The sequence below is a fragment of the Schistocerca nitens genome, chromosome 5, assembly GCF_023898315.1.
Source record: "Schistocerca nitens isolate TAMUIC-IGC-003100 chromosome 5, iqSchNite1.1, whole genome shotgun sequence".
In the NCBI taxonomy this organism is placed as follows: domain Eukaryota; kingdom Metazoa; phylum Arthropoda; class Insecta; order Orthoptera; family Acrididae; genus Schistocerca; species Schistocerca nitens.
Genome location: NC_064618.1, coordinates 544,026,363 through 544,050,761, shown reverse-complemented (window position 1 = coordinate 544,050,761; position 24,399 = coordinate 544,026,363). Strand labels below are relative to the sequence as shown.

At 44.9% G+C, this 24,399-nt stretch overlaps 1 protein-coding gene across 1 annotated transcript in view; it reads left to right on the top strand.

Moving 5' to 3' along the window:
* The window catches only part of LOC126260569 (glutamate receptor 1-like), a 1,252,588-nt gene that overhangs the window by 517,337 nt on the left and 710,852 nt on the right, over nucleotides 1-24,399 (top strand). The gene's annotated exons all lie outside the window — the stretch shown is intronic.

The window sequence follows — 24,399 nt, the reverse complement described above, 5'->3', positions numbered from 1 at the left end:
AACAGGCAAAAGCTCCAAAAGCGGTGCTGTGTATCTCCCGAGAATCCGATTCAAAACTTCCAGAACTGGTACTTACGGCACAAACTGCCTATTTTCTCCGACGCTGCAGGGATTGTGTTGATTGAAATAGGCTAATATTTCCTGCTACAGATACCTATAAGTTCTCATTCTTCTCACGGTTCATCTATTAATATTTGGTCGAGAAAAAATACTTAGGCGCCTGCCTGTTTTCCCACGTTAAAATCAACGAGCAACTAAAGTGGTGCATTGTCGGAAGAGAGTACTCGATCAAGATTTCCTTCAGAAACAGATCCGCTGCGGTAGGGACAACAGCTGCACGACAGTGTGGGAATGAAATGGCACACAACTGGAAACAAAATCCAAAGTTGTAGCCTGCGGGACAGTACGTTTTCTGTGGGAAAAATGTCTTAATTGCACCATAAATTCATGCTGGATCAAATGCAATGTAGTCATCCAGCCGTTGTAAAGTGGTGCCAGCAGTTTGACCAAGGCCGCAGAGAAGTGAGTGATGCTGCTCGGGAAGAAAGGATATCCACCTTTCGACAAGCTGAAAGAGATCTTCCAACGACGAGGACGTTAACACAGCAGGCATCGAGAGTTTCCGTGACCACGAAACGGATTTGTAACGTCGAGGAATTGAACGATTTGGTTAAAAATTTTGTTTACAGCGACTTCATTTACATCTACTTGGCTACTCTGCAAAGCACGCGTACGTGCTTGGCAGAGGGTTCATCTAACCACCTTCACAGTAGTTCTTCGTTATTCCACTCTCGAAGGATACGCGGAAAAAAAATGAATACATATATCTTTCCTTTTGAGCCCTGATTTCCCTTATTTTATTATGATGATCGTTTCTCCTTATGTTAGGTAGGTGTCAACTAAATATTTTCGCATTCAGAGGAGGAAGCTGATGCTTGAAATTTCCTGAGAAGATCCCGCCGCAACGAAGGCATTCACGGCAGGTGTTGTCATCACTTAAAACTTCCGGGCTGAGATGCCGTGGCCCATACATAAGACTCTCCCCTGGCATTTCGCCTTCGACTGCAGAAGGCCTCCTCCACAGACAATCGGCGAACTGCAACGTGAGCGCGAGTGAGCGCCGTATATGTAAGCCATCCAGAGGGCGTCGCTGTCAATCATGTGACATCGGCTGTGCTATGATCTCTGATATTGCCAACTTTGTCATTTGAAATTAATCGATTGTCACGCTGTTGCTGCAATGTTGACATCCATATCTTATCCAAATTAATGCCTTCATCTTTTCTATTAAAATTATTGCAGTGTTTGGCAATCTCAATGGCCTCTCTGTACATTCGCGCATAATAATGCGACGTCTTTGCTGTGACAGTCGTCTCACAAAACTTCATTTCATGATCACCTTCGTGATACACATGTCGAACTACAGCCGATTTATCAATATGTCTGAGGCGGCAGTTCCTTTTATGTTCACCCAGACGGGTGTTGACGCTTCTTTTTGTTGTGCCTATATAGACCTTTCCACAAATTCACGGAATTTTATAGATACCTGATGTAACTATAGGATGTCGTTTATCTTTTGCAGATCTTAAACATTCTTTTATTTTCGCGGTGGGTCTGAAAACAGTTTCCACATCGCACTTGCTCAAAATTTTTTCTATGCGATCAGTGACCTTACTGATGAATGGTATGAACACCTTCCCCTTGGGTTGGTGTCGATACTCGTCCGTCGTAGTTGTCAGTCTAGGGCGCCGTGCACGATCTATCTATCTATTGGAATACCCATTCTTCTTGAAGGTCACTCTGATGTGTTCAGTCTCGTCATCTAAGTGTGCTGGTTCACATATTGTGTGCAACCGGTCTATTAATGTTTTAATCACCCCTCTTTTATGTCCTGGGTGGTAGAATCTTTCTGCAGATAACGATCAGCGTGTGTGTGTCTTTTCTGAAAACCTTATGGCCCAATGATCCGTCCTCTCGTTTGATTACAGTCACATCTAAGAATTTCAGGTGACCATCGATTTCCTTTTCCATAGTGAATTGAATTCTTGGATTAATACTATTCAGATGTAAAAGGAAGGCATCCAGTTCCTCTTCCCCATGGGTACATATAAAAAATGTATCGTCTACATAACGATACCATCTGGCTATTGTTCAAAGTTCTCCATAAACAAGTTAGCCACAGCTGGACTAAGAGGACTTCCCATAGCCACCCCGTCAATCTGTTCATAAAAAACATTATTATATTCAAAATGAGTTGTTGTACGGCAATGTTTGAATAATGCCAAAGTATCACTAGGAAAAATGTCCGCTAGGCAAATGATCGCTTCATTCACCGGAATCATGGTAAACAACGACACCACATCAAAACTGACCAGTATATCATTAGGGCACACACTAATTTCCTTAATAATATTCATTCCACCAACATGAAGTTTCTGCAGTGAGGCCAGGTGTCCAGCTAATTCATGGGTGGGAGACCCTACTGCGCTGACTATAGGTCTCAAACGTACCAGCGGTTTATGTACCTTGGGTAACCCATAGAGTCTGGGCGAGTAAGCTTCTGATTTAAAGAGTTTTTGTCGTCTGAAGAAAGGGAAGACGCTTTCACCAATTGACTGGTCAATTTTAAAATCCTCGATGTCGGATCCTTCTGAAGTTGTCTGTAATTGTTTGGATCCAAGATTTCCATGATTTTTTCATGATAATCTTTGCTCATCATTATGACAGTAGCGTTGCCTTTATCTGCAGAAAGCACGATGATGTTTTCATCTGCGTTGATGTCCCTCAGTGCCTTCCTTTGTGCCTTCCTTACATGTGCGCAAGATTCTAGCTGTTCAAAAATGGCTCTGAGCACTATGGGACTCAACTGCTGAGGTTATTAGTCCCCTAGAACTTAGAACTAGTTAAACCTAACTAACCTAAGGACATCACACACATCCATGCCCGAGGCAGGATTCGAACCTGCGACCGTAGCGGCCTCGCGGTTCCAGACTGCAGCGCCAGAACCGCGCGGCCACTTCGGCCGGCGATTCTAGCTGTTTCCATTCTTATAACATCAGCTGTCTGCTGTGACAGCTGAAGTTTCAGTACTTGCTAAGGGTGGAAATTTTGCAGTGACGTCCCGAATTGTTCCCACGGAAGATATTGTGGCGAATGTTGAGACAGGTTTCCATCAGCTGTCACAGCTGTTTTACTCGATGACTTTCAGTCTATTACTGCAAATTGTGACTTCTTCAACTGAAAATCACGAATCCAGTCGCATTACTGAGACGACTTCCATAGGCACACAATTTGATTGAAAGCAGCTTTTGACATACGGTGTGAAAAGGCTTCTGGAAATCTAGAAATACAGAATCAATTTAAAATCCTTTGTCGATAGCATTCAACACTTCGTGTGGGTAAAGAGCTAGATGTTTTCTAAGTCTGCGTTGACTATGTCTCAGCAGGTCGTTCTCTTCGAGGTAACTCATAATGTTCGAACACAATCTATGTTCCAAAATCCTGCTGCATATCGAATTTAATGATACGGGCCTGTAATTTAGTGGATTACTCCTACTACCTTCATTGAATATTGGTGTGACATGTGCAACGTTCCAGTCTTTTGGTAAGGATCTTTTGTCAAAGGAATGGTTGTGTATAGTTGTTCAGTATGTAACTATTGCATAGGTGACGATGCCGAAAAATTCTGAAACATATCTGGATTCACTCTGATGTACACTGCAGCGTTTAACAAAAGCTAGCTGTCCTGCCATAATAATGCATAACTTCCTTTTTAAAATCCCTTAGCAACCTTTGGCGATACACCTCACATTGAATTTCAGAACGTTCAAGCTGAGCTGAGCTTCACAATCAAAATTCTGAATGTTGTTCAGTGATGTTTCTGAGTATCTTCATAGAACAGACTCATGATATCAGGTAAGTTGTTACACGGCAATAATGTAATTATAATTTATTCTGCTTGTTACCACAGTTACCTTTTTCTCTGTGAATACACCTCCACAACAGCGAAAAAATGTATAATACGCAACCCCCGTAACACACAATGATCGGCCTTCTTGTGAGCACCTATGTACTGACGCGAAAGCACCGTGTTACGGTTACCCTTGCTGCGGGACCAGCTAAACATGGCGTTTCTGTCGTACTCAGTGAGGCCAAACACGATGTGCATATCGTCCAGCCCTTCCATCAGTAAACCTGTCCAATACTGCTGTGTATCAATGTTAACATGCGACTAACACTGCTGTAGAAACAAATCCGAGACAGAACCGAGCGGCTGTGAACGCAAGGCTGAGGGCAAAGAGGACGTTACTATTCTCCACAACAAATACCGTGAGTAAATGGAAGAAGCGTGTTTAAAACAACCAACGCATGCTGTTGATATTTGTACTGTTGCGCAGATATTTTCAGTGCAATGCACATACAAAGAAAAACGGGGGAAAGAAATCAAACGAAATGCGTTTACTGTGTAGCGAGCCACAGGAAACCAAGGGGCGCTTTAACAAAAACCTCAGAAAATATCCCTGAATAAACTCCGAAACTTTGTCCGGTTAACCCTGTAGGTGTTGATGTGTTTCTTTCTTAGCTCTCTTACATTCTCATCGGCTCACTGATCTCTGTGCTGAGATTTGTACTATAAATCTGTGTACCTCTAATATTACAGTACTTGACAATTGCTAAGACATTGCTGGATAGGAATAATCACAGGTAAGGATGGACGAGATGAAACACATTACGTACGTATTACAGGTGGAGCGGTACATTGAAACAAAAAATGGTACAGATTTCACCACATCGGAAAGCAGGATGACAGACATATAGGGTGAAAATTATTCAACTATATGAAAAGAAACGTAAATTAGTCACAAACTACGGAGTGCACACACTTGATCAAACACGTAAACCTCACCATAGCTATTGGGATTTAGGTTATGACGGCCGTGGTGGTCGAGCGGTTCTAGGCGCTTCAGTCTGGAACCGCGCGACCGCTACGGTCGCAGGTTCGAATCCTGCTTCGGGCATGGATGTGTGTGATGTCCTTAGGTTAGTTAGGTTTAAGTAGTTCTAAGTTCTAGGGGACTGATGACCTCAGATGTTAAGTCCCATAGTGCTCAGAGCCATTTAGGTTATGATGTGTTCGGTATGCCTGCCATCATTGGCGATGATGTGGAGCAGACAAACAGCGAAATTCTGCATGACCAGCTGAAGTGTTGGAACATCGATGTTGTTAATGACCTCCAGAATGGCCGTTTTAGATCACCAATGGTTTTCAAATTATTGGTGTGCACCTTGTCTTTAATATAGCCCCACAAAAAGATCCGAAGAATATGACGGCCAGTGTAGGCCCATACCAGTGGCCTCTGTGTACGACAGAGCCAGAATGCGTTCCCCAAAGAGCTCCTCCAGGACATCAAACACTCTCTTGCTTCGATGGGTTCGATCTCCGTCTTCCGTGAACCACAGCTTGTCGAAATCGGGGTCGCTTTGGATAATGGGGATAAAATCATATTCCAAACCTTCAAGTACCGTTCGGTAGTCATCGTGCCATCAAGGAATATCGCGCAGATTATTCTGTGACTGGACACTGCACACCACACAGTCACCCGTTGAGGGTGAAGAGATTTCTCGATCGCGAAATGCGGATTCTCAGTCCCTCAAATGCGCCAGTTTTCCTTATCGACGAACGCATCCAAATGAAAGTGTACTTCGTCGCTAAACCAAGCCATATGCGCATAATAATTACCATCGTGTCCCACGGCCAAACACGCAGTTCGAAAGTCCTAACGCAAGCCGTCCAGAAGTTATGACTTTTTCATTTAATATAGTTCAATAACTGTCACACTGTATGTAACATTCATATTTGGAGGAGGTCGGACTTTCGACGTAAAAGTCAATATTGAATTCTCAGCGAGCAATAAGCCCTCCTCGACAACTAATTCACATTTTGCACCTGTTATTCTTGCTGACTACCAAACTCTTGAAGATTCCGTAGGGGATATCTTCCCACTCTTCTCTCAAGGCACTTTTCAATTCTTGCACGCCTCGAGAAAAGGATGTTCGTTGCCAAGAGCACCACAAGCATTCTCTAAAGAGGGTTTAGGTCCGTGAAGTACGCAGGCCATTCCGTACGTTCAATATCTCAGCGCTTTTGTGTGGGGAGGGATCACTGCTGTCCATTAACAGAAAGTCGGGACTTGCCACACAGATGGATCCAAAATAACCTCCCTACAATACCGCTGTGTTGTAACGATACTTTGCGCAAAGATATGCAGCTATTTTCGGCCATTGTGCATAATGCTGTCCACACAATAATACCTAGGCCATAATGATGACGTTCATGAACATTCTGTGGTGTGTAATGTGTTCCCCCCTCTCTCCACACTAACTGATGCCCAAAATCATTTCAGACAGTGAAGTAGGATTCGTCGGAGAACATCACTTTGGACCATTGTTGCTGACCCCAACCAACATGCTTCTCACACTAGTGAACCCTATTTCGACGATAGCGTGATTGAAGTGTGATGCATTTAACAGCCTTTTGAGCATACAAAGCAGCCCGATTTAATCCCCGTGAACTGATTCTGGCAGAGTGCTTGTTCCAGTAACGGTTGCAAGGTCTTCAGCGATATGCCTTTGAGTGAGTTGTCTGTTCTTTTTCGCCACTAAGGCCGTCTACTACCACCAGCATGCTGTCGCAAAGCATTTTAATCTTCAGTGACCTTTTTTAATCGCGAGATGACACTTTTGGGCACACACAGTACTGTGGCCACTGTTAGTGAGTTAGTGAGACTTCGACCGGCTTCGAACTGTCCAAATGGTCATCCACGATCGCAAGCACTCAAATGATGTCTTGCCGGCCGAAGTGGCCGTGCGGTTAAAGGCGCTGCAGTCTGGAACCGCAAGACCGCTACGGTCGCAGGTTCGAATCCTGCCTCGGGCATGGATGTTTGTGATGTCCTTAGGTTAGTTAGGTTTAACTAGTTCTAAGTTCTAGGGGACTAATGACCTCAGCAGTTGAGTCCCATAGTGCTCAGAGCCATTTGAGCCAATGATGTCTTGCTGACATGTTGCCGTACCACACGGCATGTCGCACTGAACAGTTCCAAAGGAGCCTTCGTCAAATAACGTACTGCATGAAGTGTCGAATGCATACAGAGTGTTAACGCACAGGCTTTGCCGCAGTTACCACGGCCCGCCCTCTTCATTTCCTGTCACTATCATTGGTCGGGTGTTCCGTTGTAGCTGCCGGTTGTTCCGTAGCAATTGCAGGGTGTTCCGTAGCAACTACAGTTGTTCCTTAGCAAGGTGTCCTACCTGTTATGGAATAAGTCCTGGCAGCTGAGCAGTTGCGCTGTATCTTCACTTGAAAGTGCTGTTGTAGGATCTCTTCTTAAAATAAATAACCAGAACCTTCTTTTAGAAGTTCAAAATTGAAAATTACCCGATTTTTGCTTTCTTAAGATCCTCCCTTTGATGGCCAGGTCTCTTACAGTCTCTAATGTTTGCAAACAGATTATTAGTTCGGACATACGCGGACCTTAATAGTTCTTATCTCGTCAGAAAGTATAAGAGCACACAGTGCAGATGAAGTGAAAACTTGCTTTACACCCGTAAATGCTGCACACAGCAGTAATTATAAACACCAATATCCTCAGCTAAACTGTAACCACAAATATTAATGTATACAGCTCTTGCCTATAAGATTCACCCACTCAGTCTTGATTAAACAAATCTAAATTTTACTGCTAAGGTGTCCCGAGGTTAAACTGGACAAAAACAAAGGCAAGATTCGCACTGTACACAACCGGTAAGAAGCCTGATCGTAACTAACGTAAGACTGACAGAGCTGCCACGAGCTTTGGCCTTATAAAAACTCGCTCTATGATATTGTGCACTCCTCAACTTCTTTAATCTATAACAAATTATAAATTTTGTAAATAAAAATGTGTGCCTTTCACTTGCTGTTATTATATTTTGTGTATATAGTCCCATGAACATGATCTATTAAAATATTCAATACTATTTAATGCTTAGGAAGTTGGGGAATCACGGGTTTATGACAAAGAAATCCACTTTTTATTTTGAAATTTCGTTACTGGAAATTTAGTAATTTTTAAGTAGAAATCCTTGTTCATCAATATTGGTGTCAACTGATTCATAAAAAATTAGACAGTGTAAAGCTTATCAACAGATACAGGAAATTTACAGTAGCTTGATTATAGATGTCACTGAAAGTTTGGACCAGATGAAATCATTAAATAACCGTATATTTTTTAGTAATTCAGTTTGGACAGATGGAAATATTTGACTAAAAGGAGGAAAAATAACTATAATTTGGAAGTGACCTTTCGTTCTTCTTTGTCTAGTAGATCATAAGATTTTCCCTATGGCCAGAAGTACAAATTTTTACAACTGCAATAACTTTTGATTACCATCGTTTCTGACAAATTATAATTCTTATTGCAGTCAGAACGACAAACTGTTTGACCTGAATCATAAAGTTCTCTGGGAGGGAATTTGTTCTTGCAATTCTGTTAATAAGTGCAACATGTGCATAATGTATAAACTTTCACATCGAAATTTTGAAAAGAAAATTAGCCAAAATATTGAAACTTCCTGGCAGATCAAAACTGTGTGCCGGACCGAGACTCGAACTCGGGACCTTTGCCTTTCGCGGGCAAGTGCTCTACCAACTTTTTTTTTTTTTTTTTTTATTTTTTTTTTTTTTAAATCTCATTTTGTTCGCTTTTGTTCGTTGTGTCTGCTCGGGGCGGACGCCGTAAGACATCCATTTATGTTCGTTGTTGATCGATTGACTCAGTTTTTTTATTACAGAGGGCACGTAACCCTCTGACCGAACACGCTGAGCTACCGTGCCGGCACCAAACTGAGCTACCCAAGCACGACTCACGCCCCGTCCTCACAGCTTTACTTCTGCCAGTACCTCGTCTCCTACCTTCCAAACTTAACAGAAGCTCTCTTGCGAAACTTGCAGAACTAGCACTCCTGAAATAAAGGATATTGCGGAGACATGGCTTAACCACAGCCTGGGGGATGTTTCCAGAATGAGATTTTCACTCTGCAGCGGAGTGTGCGCTGAAATGAAACTTCCTGGCAGATCAAAACTGTGTGCCGGACCGTGACTCGAACTCGGGACCGTTGCCTTTCGTGGGCAAGTGCTCTACCAACTGAGCTACCCAATCACGACTCACGCCTCGTCCTCACAGCTGTACTTCTGCCAGTACCTCGTCTCCTACCTTGCAAAGTTTACACAAACTCTCCTGCGAAACTTGCAGAACTAGCACTCCTGAAAGAAAGGATATTGCGGGGACATGGCTTAGTCACAGCCTGGGGGATGTTTCCAGAATGTGATTTTCACTCTGCAGCGGAGTGTGCGCTGATAAGAAACTTCCTGGCAGATCAAAACTGTGTGCCGGACCGAGACTCGAACTCGGGACCTTTGCCTTTCGCCGGCATGTGCTCTACCAACTGAGCTACCCAAGCACGACTCACGCCCCGCAAGGTTCGCAGGAGAGCTTCTGTTAAGTTTGCAAGGTAGGAGACGAGGTATTGGCGGAAGTAAAGCTGTGAGGACGGTGCGTGAGTCGTGCTTGGGTAGCTCAGTTGGTAGAGCACTTGCCCGCGAAAGGCAAAGTTCCCGAGTTCGAGTCTCGGTCCGGCACACAGTTTTGATCTGCCAGGAAGTTTCATATCAGCGCACACTCCGCTGCAGAGTGAAAATCTCATTCAGCCAAAATGTTGTTTAGACATTAATGCTAGAAATAGGAGTGCATACAAGGATAGGTGGTGGGAGCCAGTCTTCTTTGTCACAAAGCGTCAGTTGCTCCTTTTTGCAAAAGTTTTGATCCATAATCCTTCCAGAGTTTTGTTACTGACATCAGCCCTGTGTTAAGCAGCTTGAGGATTGTCAGTGAGGAAATGTTCCAAGACCGCTACGAGTGCTGTGCGGGGTTGGGCTGTGGGGAAGCTGTCAGCTCAGTGCCTCCGGATCTCCTTTTTCTCCTGTCAGCGTTGTCTCCCCTAGCCAGAATGTCACTACTCTCAAGACGGAGTTCTTAGCCCAAGGGTTACGTGGTGTTTGCCGTCGAGGACTTGAGAAAATAATATACTAACAGAGTTGATAGGATACTGCACAAACATTTTTCATACATATGGTGTCCTTAACACTCTGTGATGGACCAGGGCCGTCGAAAGCCTAACGGTCTCTAACTCTCTCCAACCCTTTCCCACTCAAGTAAACTAAAACCACAGATTAGTGGACTGTTAAGTTTGTTCATAACATATCAAGTACCCAGAAGGACTGTACAGAGAAGAGCTGGCAAAAGACCAGATCTTGCACATACTATTTTCACTATAACGTAGTTAACAGAAAACATCTACAATTTAATACACCTACTTATATTGCTATTTCACAATTTGAAAAGACAAACATATCCAGAAATAGTTCAATACTGAATAAGGGTCTTGAGAAGCATGTTGCACGAGTAATTTCTTTTATGTATGTATACTGGTCCATGCGAGAAACATGTTACATTTAAATTCACTTCGCAGCACTGGAATGTTTGGCCCTTGTGCTTCATTGCTGCTCATCCTGTACGCCAATATTGCTGGAAATTGGAGCCTTCGAAACAAAATGTTATTCGATGAAATTATTGGAATTTGTGGTATGGACAGTGATTTTCCCTTTTCGGTTAATATTTCTATTTGTATGTTGTTGTTTAGAAGACTTTTTGTGGAGGAATACCGGGAACACGAAGCGAATTTAGGAAATGTACTGGGAAGTTTACGCTTTCACCTTGTTCCACCTCTGTATCAGTGAATTTAAATATTTTTTCTTCCGTTCTACCGTATTTTGTATTTGATGTTCTTTTTTTGTTAAACTATGTACTTGTTGGTGCTAAAATTGTTCGATCGTACAACCATCTTTTGTTTACTTAGATCTTCTCTATAAGAGAATACAGTTTTTCGATTAGTTTTGTTTTGATTTTACTGCGTTGCATAATACATTCGGTAGGACGATTTTGACGGAGTGCGGTTCAATGCGAAATGTGCTATTTCCGAGCAGTATTCTACACCATACAAAAAGTTCTGTAAGTTCGCTTAGTCATACAGAATTAACGCGTCAGGGTGATGGGGTGCTCCAGTTTGATGCAGGTAAGAGAACCTACTTAAGAAAACGTAATAGTGGGGAAAAAATTATAACTGATGATAATTACAAATAGATACATGTGATTGGACCGATAAACCACTGCAACGCACAGGAAGAATGATTCACCAGTCACCTAGAAGTTACACTGCTACTCTTGTTTCTGCCAGAGCCTTGAAAATAGTGTGCAAGTCAAAAATTTAGTGGATTCGTAAAACAAAATATTAAAAGGTTTTTTTCAGTTATCGTTCTTCCGACTGGTACGATGCGGCCCACTAGAAATTCATTATCTAAGCTAACCTTTTCAGCCCAGAGTAGCAAATGCAATTGTAGCCTACGTCCTCAATTATGTACTGGATGTATTCCAATCTCTGTCTCCCTCTACAGTTATACCCTCTACAGGTCCCTCTAGTACCACTGATTTTATTCACGGAAGTTTTAAAACATGTGCTATCATCCTGTTCCCTCTTCTTATCAAAGTTTTCCATACATTCTTTTCCTCGATGATTATTATATTACATAATTTTCAACATTCTTCTGTAGCATAACAGCTCAAATGCTTCGATTCTCTTCTGATCAGGTTTTGCCACAGTCCATGTTTGACTACCATACAATGCTGTGCTTCAAACGTACACTACGTGATCAAAAATATCCCGACACCCCCAAAAATATACGTTTTTCATATTAGGTGCATTGCGCTGCCACCTACAGCCAGGTACTCCATATCCGCCACCTCAGTAGTCATTAGACGTATTGAGAAAGCACAATGGGGCGCTCCGCGGAACTCACGGACTTCGAATGTGGTCAGGTGACTGGGTGTCACTTGCGTCATACGTCTGTACGCGAGATTTCCACACTCCTAAACACGCCTAGGTCCACTGTTTACGATGTGATAGTGAAGCAGAAATGTGAAGGGACACGAACAGCACAAAAGCGTGCAGGCCGACCTCGTCTGTTGACTGACAGAGACAGTCGACAGCTGAAGAAGGCCGTAATGCGTAACAGGCAGACATCAATCCAGATCATCACACAGGAATTCCAAACTGCAAGTACTGCCTGCACGGCCTGTGACGGAGTGTTTACACGATAATAACATCTCTGTAATTGACTGGCCTGCGCAGAGTCCTGAGCTGAATACTACAGAACACCTTTGGGATGTTTTGGAACGCCGACTTCGTGCCAGGCGTCACCGACCGACGTCGATACCTCTCCTCAGTGCAACACTCCGTGAAGAACTTCGTACTGAACTTACAACTCAGTAGAAAGTCCAGGTGATCGTCCTGGCGAAATAATAACGCCTTCACGTCCTTTCCAGCGACCAGGAAAAAGACGGGCGAGCGCTTTCCAGGCCACAAGATAATATTGAGCCACCCACGCCTCATGATAGTATCAAAATCCTTTTTTTCTTCTCTAGCGTTACCCAGCCTAATACGTGGTCCGTTTGTTCAGAATTAGTCAAATTTTATGTTTTTTTTCGAACCATGTGGCCAGAAACCGATGCTGACGCCATAGTCGCCAAGCTAGCCCAAGGGAGGGTAGTCGTGCCCGACATCTGTGTGAGTTGTTCTTTGTGATAACGTATTTTGACTGTTTGTGCATCGTATGCTCCAAGGCGAAATTCTGGGGTTAGCCCAGCATTTGCCTAAACGAACAAAGGAAATCGCCAAGAAATCATACTCCGGTTGACCGGTGTTTCATTCCGCAGTCAAACTCCCGCGCGGATACAAATCGTTTCTGGCCCACCTCGCTGTCTCGGAAGCTGGAACGCTGCACGTTACGCTATACAAGCAGGTGGCGCTGGTATCGCATTACATATCTGTGTTTCAAGATGTACCAGTGCCGTGAGGACCCGTGTGGGCTGTAATTATGTTATGGTAGCAAAACTTGATAGATATAGTAATGCGTCGACACGGAATCTATTTACGGTGGGAAAATTAGTTCCAGTTTTGGCCACCAGGTGCAAATCTAGCGCTGTACACTGATTGCATGACAGTATGACATCGACGTTGTCATAGGTCATAACATTAATAATCAGTATGGCTATCGAGAAGATAAAGTGTGGGCTGTTAGTAAAACTGTTTTAAGTGAATGTCAGCAATTAAAATGCTTGACTGAGACAGTATCTCTGACTGAAACGTCTGAGGAAAGGCCCGATCTCACTACATTATTCAAAGAAGATGATAGGGAAACCGGAAATCGTTGGTGAAGCTGGTGAGACACCTAAAAGGAAAAGACATCCTATGGCAGAGGAAGTTATTGACGAGGTTGTTGTTGCCGTAACTGGCTATGCAGCACGTGACCCCGTTAGTGCCAGTGTTCGTGCAGTGTCACGAGAATTCTCCATCCCATCAACAGTACGGTAATTTGTGTGGTCTCTTTTACACTGATACCCGACAAGATCCAGACGGCGCAGCAGCCGAATCCTCATGATCTGCAGCAACGTTCTGAATTTGCTCTTCGGTTTCTGACACGGATCGAAGTTGATGACATTTGGCCGGGCAATATTCTATGGATGACAAGGCACATTTTACACTAAAGGGTACAGTGAGTACACAGAACAGCCGAATTCGGAGCACTGTTAAAAGGCGTGTTCTACACGAAGAGCCACTACTCTGCCTTATGTGACTGTGTGGCGTTGATTCATAAGCACCTTCATTCTCGGTCCGTTCTTCTTGGACGAGAATACACCCAGAGGGCCTATCAGGTGTACCGTGAAGTATGTACGTTATCGAGGTCTCCTTATACAGTATGTGATTCCTGCTATTGAAGATCTTAGCTGTTTAGAAACCATTGTTTTCACGCAAGGTGGAGGCAACACATATCATTCACGCAGTGAAATATTAATGCAACCTTCCACGAACGTGTTATCTCCAGAGTTTTCCCAGATGCATGGCCTGCAAGATCACCTGATCTGAATCCATGTGGCTTTTGGCCCTGGGAAAACCTAAAAGAAAGCTTTCCAGGAACACGTTCGGTCTCTACCAGATCCGAAGGCCAGTATACAAGAACACGTTGCTCAAGTCCCACTGAACTGCTACTAGCGACTGTCGATCTAATCGACCTCTCCTGTGCTCATATGGAACAAAGTGTGTAAGCGGCTGTTAATAATAATTTAGCACCTGTTGGCCAAAACTGGAACTAGGTTTCCTTGCCATACAATAATTACGGCTCACCTTGGACCTCTGCGATTAGCTGCACTTTAATTATAACCAACCAGTACTTCCTCTAGGAGATTCGTAGCATTTCGGTAGGAAACTGTGCGTGTCTTTTACCTGTTACGTTTCTTCAATCTGGTAGCGGACCAGTGACATAATCTCCAATAATGTCGCACGAAACGTTCATAGTCAGCTGGCTCTGATGTTGAACCGGGCTCAGCCAGAGCGTATTTTCAGTGACCCAGTAATGCGTATTTCTTAGACTCAGCCTTTCACGACTGTTAAAGGTGACTTAATCGGTAAAGAGAGAACTTTGAAGAAAGAACCTGTTAACCTGATGCCGCATCAGAACCAAGCGACCGAATTCCATACGTCTTCTGCAGTCCTGCTAGTTATTCTGCTAAAGAAGGAACTCGTTACGCATACGGAAGCTTTTTCCGCAAAATGGAATGAGCGCTGGGCTAGCTTATTCCAGAGGCAGTTGCAGTTTCTCTGGAGCTAATATAAGGAATATGGGCAACAGCGACCAAAACTCTATTTCGTTCGCTACGCTCGTTGCAGGTTTGCCCCTTGCGCCGTATTCCAGTGCCCTACCAGCACCAATGCTTTTCACATTCGCTGAATTGTCATTCTTGTTAGACGCCGTCTGTACGTACAACTCAACTCTGTGCGCACAACTCAACTGTTCTCTTTCCGTTCTTTCTGCGAGCTTGTAAAGAAGTAGCACATCTAGTTTCTCTTTGTTTGTGAAATATTCGCTTTTTCAAAGCCACCAGCACTCGACACACATGAACAACACAGACAGTCTTCTTTTTCTTTTGCCTTTGGCCCTCATCGTGCGCAAGGTCGGCGTGGTCATTTAGCGGTTTGGTGTGGTTCCTTTAAGGGGTGGACGATTGCCTTTCCTGTCGCCACCTCGTAACCTCCCTCCTCCCCCAATCCCTCCACGCCCCATCCTCCCCAGGGTGGAACTTGGTTGCCCCAACTGTCTGCTTGACATTCATGAGGAAGTGATCGAATGTTTTCTAAAGGTTTGCGAATCTAGTAACGTGAGCTGACTCCGTTCGAACCGGGGTATGGTGGTCGGTGCCCGGCGGATGGGAATTTAGATTTCGGCAGCCTTTCAGAAATTCGGCTTCATACGTTCAACCGTGTCCAGAATGTATCGCGAATGGTTGAATGAGGGTATCACAGTCCACAAAAAACTACCAGCTGTCCAGCCACACTCGATGATCGTGACCTGCGACATCTGAGACAGAAGGGCAACAATGCGAATTCGTAGGAATATGAATTCTGTGGCGAATGGGACCGAAGCCGCACGTGGGTGCCACTGTTAACCCGACTTCATCGGGCAAATCAGTTTGCGTTACTCTCCTATCATCGAGGATGGACACTGGAACAATGGCGTGAAGTGATATGGTCGGACAAATCACGATTTCAACTGCACCATGCCGGTGGGAGGCACCGTGCGTGGCGCAGAGCACATGAATCGGTGGAACCCGCCTACCAATAAGGTGTGATACTATTTCTCTGTTACGGTCTGGGGTACATTTTTCTTGCATAGAATGGACCCCCTAGTTGTTCTGAAAGTGACGTTGAATGGTCAGCGGTATGTTGTGCTGCTCGGGGACCATCTCTACCCATTTTTGGCCTTCCGACACCCTGACGGTTCTGCGGAGTTTCAAGATCATAACGGCCACCACATTGCTCTCACGTCGACCAGGAATGGTTGCGGCAGTATGAAAGGGAAGACCAAAGACTGATATTGCCACCCTGGAGTCCAGATGTCAACCCCATCTAGTATATCTGGGGTGTCACTAAACGCAGGCTACATGCCTTGGATCCTGCACCCACGAACATAACGGAATTGGCTGCCGCTCGGCAAACAATTTGGTGTCAGCTGCTTCCAGAAGAGTACCAGGGCCTTGTAGACTCACTTTCACGGCGTTTCATTGCAAATTACAGGGCCAGAGAGGCCTCACTCAATTTTAGGTGCTTATCTCATGACATTTGTTAAGTCAGTGTACCGTATCGTGAAACACTTTTCACACTTTCGCGTCTAGCTAGTCGTGTAACAGAAGTTTAACAGACATTCTAATTCCATTTTTGAACAACAGCGTTTACCTTATCTATGCTCCAAACTTTTTCTGAAAATGTAAAAATTTCTGTAATCTAAACAGTAAGGTCTTACCAAATTTTGAACATGGTCATGTATCTAGGAACAAATGTTCCATGCAAATTTTAAAATGTTGCAATTGAGAAAATCGTGCTAATACTGTATTCAGCAGTGTACGTGTTGCATTATTACTCTACTACACACTAATAAATAGTAATATTATCAAAAAACGGCTACTAATTAAAAACATTAGGTAAGAGAAGCTATTGGCAACTAACGAGGAACCGAGCGGGGTGGTGCAGTGGTTGGACACTGGACTCGCATTCGGGAGGACGACGGTTCAATCCCGCGTCCGGCCATCCTGATTTAGGTTTTCCGTGATTTCCCTAAATCACTCCAGGCAAATGCCGGGATGGTTCCTCTGAAAGGGCACGGCTGACTTCCTTCCCAATCCTTCCCTAATCCGATGAGACCGATGACCACGCTGTCCGGTCTCCTTCACCGAAACCAACCAACCAACCAACTAACGAGGATTTCCAGTCAAAACAAGGCGAAAATTGTTAAAATGTTAAAGAAACTCCGTTGTTTTGCAAACATCACGGTGCCGCGGTAAAATATCTTTTCGTTACAAGGCAAAATGTGCTGCACGGCCAACGAAGTATGGCTTAACCGTCAGCACGTCATGCAACTAGTTTTTAAAATATACAGAATTGCACTCACCATAAAACACTGTAACTGAAGAACTAAATCTATCCATCTAATTGCTTTAAAGTATTTTACATCTACATGATTGCTTTGATATTCACAATTAAGTGTGTGGTAGAGGGTTCATCAAACCACCTTCAAGCTACCTATCTACTGTTCCATTCTCGAACAGGGCGCGGGAAAAGCAAACACTTAAATCTTTCCGTGCGAGGTCTGGCTTCCCTTATTTTATTATGATGATCATTTCTCCCTATCTGGGCGGGCGCAAACAAAATATTTTAACACAGGAAAAAGTTGGTGATTGAAATTTCGTCACAGGGTTCTGCCGCATCTAAATACGCCTTTGTTTTTAAGAGTACCACCCCAGTTCGTGTAACGTTTCCGTTGCACTTTCTCCTATATTTGGCGATAATATAAAACGAGCTGCCATACTTTGAACTTTTTCGATGTCCTCCGTCAATCCTTCCTGATGCCGATCCCACACCGCACAGCAACATCCCAGCAAAGAGCGGACAAACGTAAAGTCTCTTTAGTAGACCTGTTAATTTTTGCTGTGCTGAGTATTCTGCTTTACGCACGACATTATCTATGTGATCGTCCCTACTTAAGCTATTCGCACTATACTCCCTAAGTGTTTAGCTGGATTAGACTAGTGTAGCGGAAATTTAGCGGATTCATTTTAGTACTGATGACATCACACTTATCATTATTTAGAGTTAACAGCGGCTTTTTAACCGTACAGGTATCCTGTGAAAATCATTTTGGAATTGGATTTGATCATCTGATGACTTTACAAGACGGTAAATCATCGGAAGATGATTGCAAAACTACACTCCTGGAAATGGAAAAAAGAACACATTGACACCGGTGTGTCAGACCCACCATACTTGCTCCGGACACTGCGAGAGGGCTGTACAAGCAATGATCACACGCACGGCACAGCGGACACACCAGGAACTGCGGTGTTGGCCGTCGAATGGCGCTAGCTGCGCAGCATTTGTGCACCGCCGCCGTCAGTGTCAGCCAGTTTGCCGTGGCATACGGAGCTCCATCGCAGTCTTTAACACTGGTAGCATGCCGCGACAGCGTGGACGTGAACCGTATGTGCAGTTGACGGACTTTGAGCGAGGGCGTATAGTGGGCATGCGGGAGGCCGGGTGGACGTACCGCCGAATTGCTCAACACGTGGGGCGTGAGGTCTCCACAGTACATCGATGTTGTCGCCAGTGGTCGGCGGAAGGTGCACGTGCCCGTCGACCTGGGACCGGACCGCAGCGACGCACGGATGCACGCCAAGACCGTAGGATCCTACGCAGTGCCGTAGGGGACCGCACCGCCACTTCCCAGCAAATTAGGGACACTGTTGCTCCTGGGGTATCGGCGAGGACCATTCGCAACCGTCTCCATGAAGCTGGGCTACGGTCCCGCACACCGTTAGGCCGTCTTCCGCTCACGCCCCAACATCGTGCAGCCCGCCTCCAGTGGTGTCGCGACAGGCGTGAATGGAGGGACGAATGGAGACGTGTCGTCTTCAGCGATGAGAGTCGCTTCTGCCTTGGTGCCAATGATGGTCGTATGCGTGTTTGGCGCCGTGCAGGTGAGCGCCACAATCAGGACTGCATACGACCGAGGCACACAGTGCCAACACCCGGCATCATGGTGTGGGGAGCGATCTCCTACACTGGCCGTACACCACTCGTGATCGTCGAGGGGACACTGAATAGTGCACGGTACATCCAAACCGTCATCGAACCCATCGTTCTATCATTCCTAGACCGGCAAGGGAACTTGCTGTTCCAACAGGACAATGCACGTCCGCATGTATCCCGTGCCACCCAACGTGCTCTAGAAGGTGTAAGTCAACTACCCTGGCCAGCAAGATCTCCGGATCTGTCCCCCATTGATCATGTTTGGGACTGGATGAAGCGTCGTCTCACGCGGTCTGCACGTCCAGCACGAACGCTGGTCCAACTGAGGCGCCAGGTGGAAATGGCATGGCAAGCCGTTCCACAGGACTACATCCAGCAACTCTACGATCGTCTCCATGGGAGAATAGCAGCCTGCATTGCTGCGAAAGGTGGATATACACTGTACTAGTGCCGACATTGTGCATGCTCTGTTGCCTGTGTGTATGTGCCTGTGGTTCTGTCAGTGTGATCATGTGATGTATCTGACCCACGGGAATGTGTCAATAAAGTTTCCCCTTCCTGGGACAATGAATTCACGGTGTTCTTATTTCAATTTCCAGGAGTGTATTTAGAAGAGATATGTGTATGGTATAAGACCCTTATCAGGTAGGATTAACAGAGTACACGAGGAAGTTTAAAAAAGGGTAGCACATTTTGTATTATCGCGAAACAGTGGACTGTGTGTCAATGACATGATACAGTATTTGGGATGGACGTCATTAAAAGAAAGGCGTTTATCATTGTGTCGGAATCTCCTCACGAAACTTCAATCACAAACTTTCTCTCCAGAATGCGAAAATATTTTGTTGCCTCCGACCTACATAGGGAGAAACGATCATCATAATAAAATAAGGGAAATCAAAGCTCTCACGAAAAGATATAGATGTTCGGTTTTTCACGCGCTGTTCAAAACTGGAATAATTGCGAATTATTGTGAATGTGTTTCGATGAACCCTCTGCCAGGCACTTAAGTGTGATTTGCAGAGTATCCATGTAGATGTAGATGTAAATGACGGCTTAATGTACAACCAGTCCAAGAGGGCTGCTCTGATTGTCTCGTTTATGTAGATCAGTAACAGCAGAGTGCCTGTAATACTTCCCTGAGGAACGGCAGATGTTACTTCCGTTTTATTCGATGACTTTCTGTCAGTTATTACGAACTATGACCTTTCTGGCAGCAAATCATTCTTCCAGTCACACAACTGAGACGATACTTCATAAGCACACAATTTGATAAGAAGTCGCTTGTGAGGAACAGAGGATTTCGATATATGTAGAACTCGTATTATTTACAAACGCTCCCCAGAACACATCATCGTCTCTCACAACAGCAAATATGGTAGAAAATGACGGAAACTGCTTATAGTTGTTTGTAGCGTGCTCTACAATCAGTCAGTAAATTGAAACATCGACCAGGAATTACTGCGTATACCTATAAAAACTATCCTCCAGGTACAATACTCTCCCTTGCTTATTACACGTTACTGCGGTGAGAGGCTTAACTCACAGTTCGGGATATTTTGAACCCTCCCAGAGGAAAATAAAGACTTAAAAATGCTGAAAAGGAACTTGGCGCTGCCTCTAAGAAAAGAGAAAGATTGTAACCTCGGTCGAAACTCCTACTTTGAGGGCATCATCTCAAGTATGATGGTGAAAATTTCGAGGCCGCCATTTTCTGCGCCGCGGCCACGAATTAACCGCCTCAGAGGAGAGAGGGCAGGCGGGAAGCTGCCGTGGGGTGGGGGTGGGGGGCGCAGAGAAAGGACTGGCGAAGGAGGCTTTTCTGGACCTCCACTTGCGGGGGGAAACGCCCGCGGCTCCCAGGTGTCTGTTTCACGGTAACTGCAAAGTAATCCACTCGAGGAAGAGACAAAATTGCACTTGCTCTGATAGCATTCAGGTTAAAAGCTTCCGCAGACCCATGTAGCGCTCCTCCGAGTTGTGTTTCAGGACGTTTATTTCTCTCGGGCGCGGGGAATGAGGGCCGGCATTACTACGTGTGGTGGGTAGCGGCGCAGTAACGTTCGCTTAGTGGGAGCGGCGGTGCGACACGGCTCGGCGCGCGCTTATGAGCCCCATCGCGGAGCGGGCTGCGGCGAGAGCTAACAGCGCTCCGACCGCCTGCACCAATATGACGAGTCGTAAATTTTTAACTGCGTTTCACTGAGTGTTGCCTGTATGGTCCCTGATAGACGATTCCCGCGATGGCAACCCGTTCTCGGCTACTCTACCGCTGTTGTGTGTGCTTTTTACATCGCATGTCAGAGAACTGCACTACTGGCCATTAAAATTGCTACACCACGAAGATGACGTGCCACAGACGCGAAATTTAACCGAAAGGAAGAAGATGCTGTGATATGCAAATGATTAACTTTTCAGGGCATTCTCAGAAGGTTGGCGCCGGTGGCGACACCTACAAGGTGCTGACATGAGGAAAGTTTCCAACCGATTTCTCATACACAAACAGCAGTTGACCGGCGTTGCCTGGTGAAACGTTGGTCTGATGCCTCATCTAAGGAGGAGAAACGCGTACCATCATGTTTCCTACTTTCATAAAGGCCGGGTTGTAGCCTATCGCGATTGCAGTTTATCGTATCGCGACATTGCTGCTCGCGTTGGTCGAGATCCAATGAATGTTAGCAGAATATGGAATCGGTGGGTTCAGGAGGGTAATACGGAACCCCGTGCTGGATCCCAACGGCCTCGTATCACTAGCAGTCGAGATGACAGGCATCTTATCCGCATGGCTGTAACGGATCGTGCAGCCACGTCTCGATCCCTGAGTGAACAGATGGGGACGTTTGCAAGACAACAACCATCTGCACGAACAGTTCGACGACGTTTGCAGCAGCATGTAATATCAGCTCGTAGACCATGGCTGCGGTTACCCTCTACTCTGCATCACAGGCAGGAGCGCCAGCGATGGTGTAGTCAACGACGAACCTGGTTGCACGAATGGCAAAACGTAATTTTTTCGGATGGATCCAGGTTCTGTTTACAGCATCATGATGGTCGCATCCATGTTTGGCGACATCGTGGCGAACGCACATTGGATGCGTGTATCCGTCATCTCCATACTGGCGTATCAACTGGTGTCATGGTATGGGGTGCCATTGGTTACACGTCTCGGTCACCTCGTGTTCGCATTGACGGCGCTTTGAACAGTGGACGTTAAATTTCAGATGTGTGCCGACCCGTGGCTCTACCCTTCACTCGATCCCTGCGAAGCCCCACATTTCAGCAGGATAATGCACGACCGCATGTTGCAGGTCCTGTACGGACCTTTCTGGATACAGAAAATGTTCGATTGCTGCCGTGGCCAGCACATTCTCCAGATCTCTCACCAACTGAAAACGTCTGGTCAATCGTGACCGAGCAACTGGCTCGTCATAATACGCCAGTCGCTACTCTTGGTGAACTGTGGTATCGTGTTGAAGCTGCATGGGCAGCTGCACCTGTACACGCCATCTTAACTCTGTTTGACTCAATGCCCAGGCGTATCAAGGCCGTTATTACGGCCAGAGGTGTTTGTTCTGGGTACTGATTTCTGAGGATCTATGCACCCAAACTGCGTGAAAATGTAATCACATGTCAGTTCTAGTATAATATATTTGTCTAATGAATACCCGTCTGTTGTTGTTGTGGTCTTCAGTCCTGAGACTGGTTTGATGCAGCTCTCCATGCTACTCTATCCTGTGCAAGCTTCTTCATCTCCCAGTACCTACTGCAACCTACATCCTTCTGAATCTGCTTAGTGTATTCATCTCTTGGCCTCCCTCTACGATTTTTACCCTCCACGCTGCCCTCCAATACTAAATTGGTGATCCCTTGATGCCTCAGAACATGTCCGACCAACCGATCCCGTCTTCTGGTCAAGTTGTGCCACAAACTTCTCTTCTCCCCAATCCTATGCAGTACTTCCTCATTAGTTATGTGATCTACCCATCTAATCTTCAGCATTCTTCTGTAGCACCACATTTCGAAAGCTTCTATTCTCTTCTTGTCCAAACTATTTATCGTCCATGTTTCACTTCCATACATGGCTACACTCCATACAAATACTTTCAGAAATGACTTCCTGACACTTAAATCTATACTCGATGTTAACAAATTTCTCTTCTTCAGAAACGCTTTCCTTGCCATTGCCAGTCTACATTTTATATCCTCTCTACTTCGACTATCATCAGTTATTTTGCTCCCCAAATAGCAAAACTCCTTTACTACTTTAAGTGTCTCATTTACTAATCTAATTCCCTCAGCATCACCCGACTTAATTCGACTACATTCCATTATCCTCGTTTTGCTTTTGTTGATGTTCATCTTATATCCTCCGTTCAAGACACTGTCCATTCCATTCAACTGCTCTTCCAAGTCCTTTGCTGTCTCTGACAGAATTACAATGTCATCGGCGAACCTCAAACTTTTTATTTCTTCTCCATGGATTTTAATACCTACTCCGAATTTTTCTTTTGTTTCCTTTACTGCTTGCTCAATATACAGATTGAATAACATCGGGGAGAGGCTACAAACCTGTCTCACTTCCTTCCCAACCACTGCTTCCCTTTCGTGCCTGTCGACTCTTATAACTGCCATCTGGTTTCTGTACAAATTGTAAATAGCCTTTCGCTCCCTGTATTTTACCCCTGCCACCTTTAGAATTTGAAAGAGAGTATTCCAGTCAACATTGTCAAAAGCTTTCTCTAAGTCTACAAATGCTAGAAACGTAGGTTTGCCTTTCCTTAATCTTTCTTCTGAGATAAGTCGTAAGGTCAGTTTTGCCTCACGTGTTCCAGTGTTTCTACGGAATCCAAACTGATCTTCCCCGAGGTTGGCTTCTATTAGTTTTTCCATTCGTCTGTAAAGAATTCGTGTTAGTATTTTGCAGCTGTGACTTATTAAACTGATGGTTCGGTAATTTTCACATCTGTCAACACCTGCTTTCTTTGGGATTGGAATTATTATATTCTTCTTGAAGTCTGAGGGTATTTCGCCTGTTTCATACATCTTGCTCACCAGATGGTAGAGTGTTGTCAGGACTGGCTCTCCCAAGGCCGTCAGTAGTTCCAATGGAATGTTGTCTACTCCGGGGTCCCAGTCTATCATCTGTATTTCATCTTGGTGTAGCAGTTTTAATGGCCAGTAGTGTATTAGGGCCTTAGAATTACTGCCGGATTCGACAAGCGAGAAAAAAAAAGAACGTGTACTTGATGACGTAAGGGATGATATACAGAACTATCCTTTCAGCTACGGAATAGCGCTTGCACTTCCGAAAGTAGTACGAGTGTCTGTTGAGAATATGTTCGGATGGGTGCCACCTCTAAGGGGCAAAGTGGAAATTTGTAACCTTTGCAGAGAAATGATGTTAATTTCATTGAAGATTTCTTTTTGTTAATTTAGAACACGTTGTGCAGTAACGTGTTTAGAGTGGTATCTTGATCTGCTGGATAGGGGGTGCGCGAGAACAATAGTGAGTCTGGCAACACTACGAGTGATCTGGGAACGCTGTGTAGGTCTACTTGGGTGTCTCTATCCCTTCCAGATGATAAGTCCGAATTTCAGCTCCACACAGTC